Below are 7,715 nucleotides of genomic sequence, written 5' to 3' on the forward strand. Positions count from 1 at the left end.
CACCAACCGCAACAAAGTCTATAAGCAAGATCTCTTTTATATGTGGTGCATGGAGAATGGAGTAAGCATCAACATAGGAGTACAAGCGAGAAAATGGCTCCAAACCCAACTTAAGCCTAAGGTTCATACTATTTTCATTGGACCTTTTGTTACTAGATTGTGCCAGGGTTTAGGCCTAACAGACCTTCTTATGGGAGAAAAAGATGAAGGTACCATGATTGCTTTCACTGTTGGTGAGTTCTTTGCTATGCATTTGAGGTTGGGAGGTGATGATGCGCCAGACTTCGAAGCTTCTGATGACACTAACGACGATGAAGAGAATGAGGGGGACGAAGCAGCCGCAGCGTAGGAGCAAGGCCCTACTTCAATGGAATGAGAAGCAACGCAGACTTTCCATAGGCAGCTCCATAATGAGCAAATGACTTATTGGCATGACCAGCGCACATGGCAGGAAGGCCAGTTCACTTCTATATCTGCGAGGCAAAACGTTCACAGTGAAGAGCTTATTCGCATGCAAAGAGTAGTGGAGGAGAATGATAGAAGAATTCAAGAGCTTCAGGCTCGATTTGATAGCCAGTTCCACCCTCCCTCCTTCGGCGATCAGTGATGCCTCCCTAGTCCATTCTCAATCCTGACACTTGATTCATGATTTTGAAGTCCAAATGACATTGGTTACATTGGTTGTTTGTCCCACTGAACATTAGGTTCCCTATGTGCGGGGTTCCGCCTTTATTTCTTTTACTTTACTTTGCTTTACTTTATTTTTATCGCTTTACGCTTTTTACATTCCAACTGCTTTACTTTTATGCACTTTAAATATCCGCATTTCTATTTTGAATAATTTTACTTATTTACATGCTTAATTATCTATGTTTATGTTTTACTACTTTTATATTTCTATCAGCTTACAATAATTGAATAGCACTCCGAAAACCCTTTTGTATGTTATGTCTCCATTTCTTATAGAGCATCTATAACGGAAGCAGGCCTATGCTGGAAGCTAAAGTGTGGAAAGAGGGATGCATACTTGGGTTATCCTCTTATCCCTTTTCTAATTTAAGCCCCGTTTTGATCTTTAAAGTGTGGAAATATTTGTTTATATAGCTTTGTGTATGTGTTATGTTTGAGCTTACCATGTTATATAGGATCGTTTGATGCATACCCTATATCCTAGAGCAAATTCCAAAGTGTGGAAAGGGATCTTTTATTTGTCTAATCCTTAGAATCCCTGTTCGTTCCTTTACCCTATATCGTATGGAAACATCGAGGACGATGTTTATTTCAAAGTGTGGAAAGGACGCACTTTGCGCTTATATGCTTAGATTAAGAAAGTTGAAGCTCTTGGGAATGATAAACGGGTGCATTTGCAATTTGAAAAGAGAGTCATTATTTGTGTTATCTAGAGAGAATTTTGGCTAGATGCCCAAAAATTTTTACTCTTGAAATATCTTTGAGAAGGTTACTTTTCGCACCCATGAGAGTGTTTAGAGCCAAAATAAGTTTATATTCTTGCCTGCTTGCATGATGTTCACCTCTTATTTACGTAGGACCTTAGTCAAGGATCTCTCGAAGTGGGAGTGTGCACTTTTTAATTTAAGAAAGATAAAATTAGTGAGGCCCGGAATTGGACTAATTTGGTAGGGCATGGGGCAAAAGGTCAGCCTGTTGGTAAGCTTAATAAGAAAAAAAACCCTTGATCATAAATAGAAAAAGGCATGAGGGGTTGACATGGAGAGAAGTCGAAAAGGCAAAAGGCCAATCACCAAGTTTAAAAATTGAGGAAAGCCAATTCGTTGGGTTGTGTTCAACCATAGTCTTCGGTATGCAAAAAGCTTTATCTGGAGTCGGTTGTTCACATAAAAAGATCCCAAGAATTGAGAAAACAAGAGATGAGGTGAGCCGCTTTGCTAGGATTCGGGTACCCATTGCACTGTGTTCGAAAAAGCATGGAGCTCCATGTGAAGTCGAGTGGCTCGATGACGTTATCCTAGGAAGTGAGAAGAAAAGAGGGACCGCGCTAAGCCAAAAGCGGTGAGTGGTCCATGCCCCTACCCTCATTTATATTTACGTTGGGCTTTGGCGTATAAGGATGGAAAAGTTGATTAGCTAGTGCACATCGTTCCCACTAGCGGGATCGGCTAGAGGCCCTAATTAAATAGAAGGTGAACCAAAACTTCGAAAATGCATGCTTGCGTATGGTGCGAGGAGTGTGATCCTTTATTTTACTTGTTTATCTATGAAAGGTTTTTATTTCCCGAAAATATTTCTTGAGTTGACAACATCTGACCAAAATCCTTTGTAGATAACACAAATGATTTCTCCCGTTTCAACAGTCTTAGACACCCATCATTTTGATTTGCCAAAAGCTTTGTTTTACATGAGAAGATATCCCGGAGACTTATGTGCTTAGATAGTAAATTGTCTTGCTTGAGGGCAAGCAAGAATCAAAGTGTGGAAAATTTGATAAGCCTCCGAGATACCCTTAAATCAAGTACATTTTAGGGTGTTTTGTCACGTTTATAGCATCCTTACATGATGGATTATGCTCATAAATGCTTTAAATTCACTAACCAACACACAAAAGCTACTTTTAGCCTAAAGGAGGTGAAACAGGAGTACCGGGAGCAAATAGGAGCAAAAGTTGAGCTTAAAGAACGAACCAGGCAAGATCGGAGCCCCGGAGGACTCAAGAGGATGGCCACACGCGTGTGAGCATGCGTGGAAATAATCCAGTAGCCTCCCACGCACACTCACACGCGTGTGAGCAGGCGTGGAGACTGCATTGCGCGAAAATTGACTAGGGTTGCTTTTTCGAAGACTATTTAAACCCCTTTGATAGATTTTCAGAGGAGGTTCCCAGAAATTTAGTTTTCCCTTTCCCTAGTTTTTCCTTTGGAGAACTTCCTCCATTTTCTTAGATTTTCATTTCTTAGTTTAGATAAATCTCCATTGTAGCAAGACAACAAGCTTGGATTGAAGGATTACTTCACTCTAGGTGATCTCTATTACATTTCTATTATCTTTTGTTATCTTGTTCTTGGATTAAATTAGCTTTTGTCTTGAATTTCATATCATGAGTGACTAGTTTAATCTAGGGATTTGGATTGTGTGATTGCATGTTGCTAGTGTGATGATCTTATCTCTATTTTGGATCTATATGCTTAGATTGTTGGATTATCTATTCTTGTCTATTGATTGTTGTTTTGATGAGATCTTGTTTGGATTTGGCCAATCTAGATGAGAGATTGAGCTCTTGACTCTTTCATGTCTTTGATTAGAGTTAGGATTTGAAGCTTTGACACAATCATAGTTCCTATGGACTTCTTAAGAATAGTAGGATAGTGTGTAGCTTAAGTGTTTGATAAAATTCCTCTTAGAGCTTTGGATGCTTGAAGGCACTCCTAAGTCAAAGAAGTCTTAGTACACAAAGGTGGAAAAGGACTAAGACAACACACTCTTGAATAGCCAACATCCTAGCATTATCTATCCATTACCTGAGTCACACCAAGATGCAACATACATGAAAACTATCCAATCCCTACCCCTTTTACATATTTGCAAACTCTCTTACTTTACTACTTTCTTGCACACAAACCAAACCTTATGAACTCCTTTCACTCACGATCCACCATTCACCAAACTCGAATCCCTTGCATGACTCAATCAAGTAAACACCCGAACACTTGACACACCTCCACATCCCTCCTTCGAGACCGACACTCGGGGAGTCACTGACTTTCCGTTTTAACACAAATATCTTTTGACATTTCACCCTATCACATACAAGTGTTGTCAGTGTCTATCTAGTCCTCCATAACACTAGATGTCTCTTCTCTGGTGCCTATTCAATCTCCTGTCTCTTCTCCCGTTCCCATTACTTTTGTGGCTCCACAACTTGCTAATGATAATTTTCACGTTTACACTAAGAAAAAGAAAAGATTGGAGTTAGAGCACGGATCACAACCAACATGTGGCCAAGGCATTGATTCAATTTCAAGTCCTCTTAAGGAGAACATGGGTTTGGATAGTGGTGGAGAATTACCCAGTCCTATTATAGATGACTCTAACATGCCAATTGCATTGAGGAAGGGTGTTAGCAGATGTACAAGTCATCCAATTAGGAATTATGTTACTTATGTAGGGTTGTCACCATCTTACAAAGCATTTGTTACTTTTCTTAATCATATTCAAATTCCCAACACAATTCAAGAGGCATTACAAAATCCAGAATGGAAGAAAGTAGTACAAGATGAGATTGATGCACTTGAGAAGAATGGAACATGGACTATTACTGATTTTCCAGTTGGGAAAAAAAGGCATGTGGGTGCAAGTGGATTTTCACCATAAAGTATAAAGCAAATGGATCAATTGAGATATTCAAGGCTCGGTTGGTGGCTAGAGGATTTGCACAATCCTATGAGATAGATTATCAAGAAACTTTTGGTCTGTTGCAAAGCTTAACACTATCAGAATACTTATCTCATTAGTTGTCAACCAAGATTGGTACTTGCAACAATTGAACTAGAAAATGCTTTTCTAAATGGTGACCTTGAAGAGGAAGTCTACATGAAAATCCCACCTGGTTTCAAAGAATGTATGGCAAACAATCAAGTCTGAAAACTCAAGAAGTCCTTGTATGGCCTTAAACAATCCCCCCGAGCCTGGTTTGATAGATTTACAAAGGTGATTGTGAAGCTTGGTTATAAACAATGTTAGTCTGATCATACTATGTTTGTTAAGAAATCTCATACAAGAAAAATTGCAATACTGATAGTCCATGTTAATGATATTATTCTATCTGGGAATGATGTGGAAGAATTACAGAATTTGAAGACTTGTTTATCAAAAGAATTTGAGGTTAAATATTACCTTGGAAATCTAAAATATTTCCTTGGGATTGAAGTGGCTAGATCAAGGCAAGGCATTATTGTTTCTCAAAGGAAATACATTTGAGCTCTTTTCAAGGAAACTGGCATGCTTGGGTGTAAGCCAGTTGATACTCCTATGGACAGTCAAAATAAACTTGGCAGTGAGAGCGAAAGTGCACCTTTATAGGGGGCGATATCAATGACTTGTTGGATGCTTGATTTATCTTTGACACACTTGACTAGATATTTGTTTCGCAGTGAGTGTTGTGAGTCAATTCATGCACAGTCCTATGGAGAGACACATGGAGGTCAGTCTATAGAATTCTTAGATACTTGAAGATGACACCAGGGAAAGGTTTATTTTTCAAAAAGATCAAAAATCGTGACATTGAGATGTACTCAGATGCTAATTAGGCAGGAGACATCATTGATAGATGGTTAGCTTCTAAATATTGTTCTTTTGTTTGGGGTAATCTTGTTACATGTATGAGTAAGAAGCAATCAGTGGTAGCCATAAGCAGTGCAGAAGCTAAGTACAAAGCAGGGACAAGTGAAGGGATTTGGATAAAAAGGGTTCTAGGTGAATTGGGACAAGTGAGTTCATTTCATATTCTAATGATGTGTGACAATCAGGCAGCTATTAGCATAACAAAGAATCCAGTTCATCATGATAGAACTAAACACATTGAAATTGATCGACACTTCATCACAGAGAAGGTGACTTGTGAGACTGTTAAATTGAACTACATTCCTACCAAGCAACAAACTGCAGACATCCTCACGAAGGCTCGACCAAGACCTAACTTTGAAGGCTTAATTTGCAAGATGGGATTACATGATATATATTCCCCCAGCTTGAGGGGGAATGTTGAATAGTAGGGAGTCATAGTTAGGGAATTTATTTTAGGAATAATGGAGAGATTGAGGGTGATTTCAATATCTCCTACAAATCATGCATCTTCTTGATTTTCATTTATAATGTTTAAGGGAAGAATTAAGCTAATTAGTTTTTTCCTTTATTAGAGCATATTGTATATATACTGCTGTAATCACACCATTATCGTAATTAAAAATTTCAGATTTTCTTCATCGAAGACCTACTCTTTTTAACCAATATTCATAAACACAAATTCAAAAAGTTGTGTTAACAAAGTTAGAAGTAGCAAAAGGCAATTACAGAAAGACAAATTGTTATAGCGCAGTATTTTTTGCAATTGCTAATGTTGATTTGCAGCGTTTGTTTTTATTTACCATTCAAGTAGATACTGTAAAAATTTAATCAAATTAAACCAATGAATTTTAATTTGAATTCTAAAACAATTACTGTTTTTCACCTTTATTTTTCAAGTTAAAATGAACTAAATTTGATTCATGATTATTAAAATGTGTCACATATATTTAAGCTTAACTTGTGTAACTTTTAATCCTAAAACAGAGATTAAAATGGACACACTACAATTTTAATTGTTGGGGATTAAAAATCAGCTTGGTTGGCGTGAGTGGCCGTGTACTCTTGTTCTTTAAGAGAGATAGGAAGTTCGAACATCCTCTTGTATGAAAAAATCAATCTGGTCAGCACTTTGCTCTTTAATTTTGAAAGACCAAAAATGAAATTATATCAAGTAAAATAGTAGTCACGGAATTTTTTCAATTTTGATCCGATGACATCTAATGAAGGCTGTAATAGTCAATACACTGGGGTTCGAACTACTTTCTCAATCTATTGAAGCACAAAGAGCCCACACTGGGTTCAAATTTGAGACTTCTTATTTGAGAAGTCACAACTATGACGCTCAACCACAAGACCTTTGGCATAAAATATTGACTCTAGTCACACCTGAAGGACAAATTTTCCTTTTAAAGAAAGGGTGATAGTCGTACACTTAAATAGATACTTCTAGAAGTTAAAAATTATAATGGTATATTTGGTTTATGAATAGGTCAGAAATGGAATAACATTTATTCGAATGACCTATTTTATTGTTTGTTTAGTGCATTTTGTCATGAGAATAACATTCTTAGGAATGAACTATTACCTTTGCGAAAGGAATAGCCCTTCCTAGGAGTGGCTTTGGTATTAGCTATTCCCATGCTCTTGGGAATAGTTTTTATATTACAAATATCAAAAATATCCTTTGCACATTATTTAATATTTATATTTAATAAATATAATGTATTATATAAATGTATATATTTAATTAATTATAATTTTTATCTATCAATAAATATATATTTAAATAAATTATATATACATACATACATACATACACACACACACAAATAATAATAATAATAATAATAATAATAATAATAACAACAATAACAACAACAACAACAACAATAATAACAACAACAACAACAACCACCTTCAATATATCATAATAATAATAATAATAATAATAATAATTATTATTATTATTATTATTATTATTATTATTATTATTATTTTGTATAAGGGTATTTATGTCTTTAAAACCTATTCTATTTCTATTACTTTAACCAACCAAACACTGGAATACAATTCTAAAAGTCTATTCCTTCGGTGAACCAAACAATATTGTACAATTCTTGTTCTATTCCTTACCTATTCTATTCCTTGTAGAATAGTGTTCTTATTCCCTCCAAATTCATTCTGTGAACGAAACGTGCTGTAATAGAAAATTTCAAAATAATGATGAATGGTAAAACCAAAGTACAAAAAAATTAAAAAAAAAATTAAAAAAAAAAAATAAGTACCAAAATTTTCACATTTAATGACAACACAAGTTGTCAACAGAACTATCAATTTTGGCCACTAATAAAATTAGTGACCAATTTTTAAAGTCATCACCTGCTGTCACTATGTCA

Source organism: Ipomoea triloba, chromosome 13 (assembly GCF_003576645.1).
Source record: "Ipomoea triloba cultivar NCNSP0323 chromosome 13, ASM357664v1".
Taxonomy (NCBI): Eukaryota; Viridiplantae; Streptophyta; class Magnoliopsida; order Solanales; family Convolvulaceae; genus Ipomoea; species Ipomoea triloba.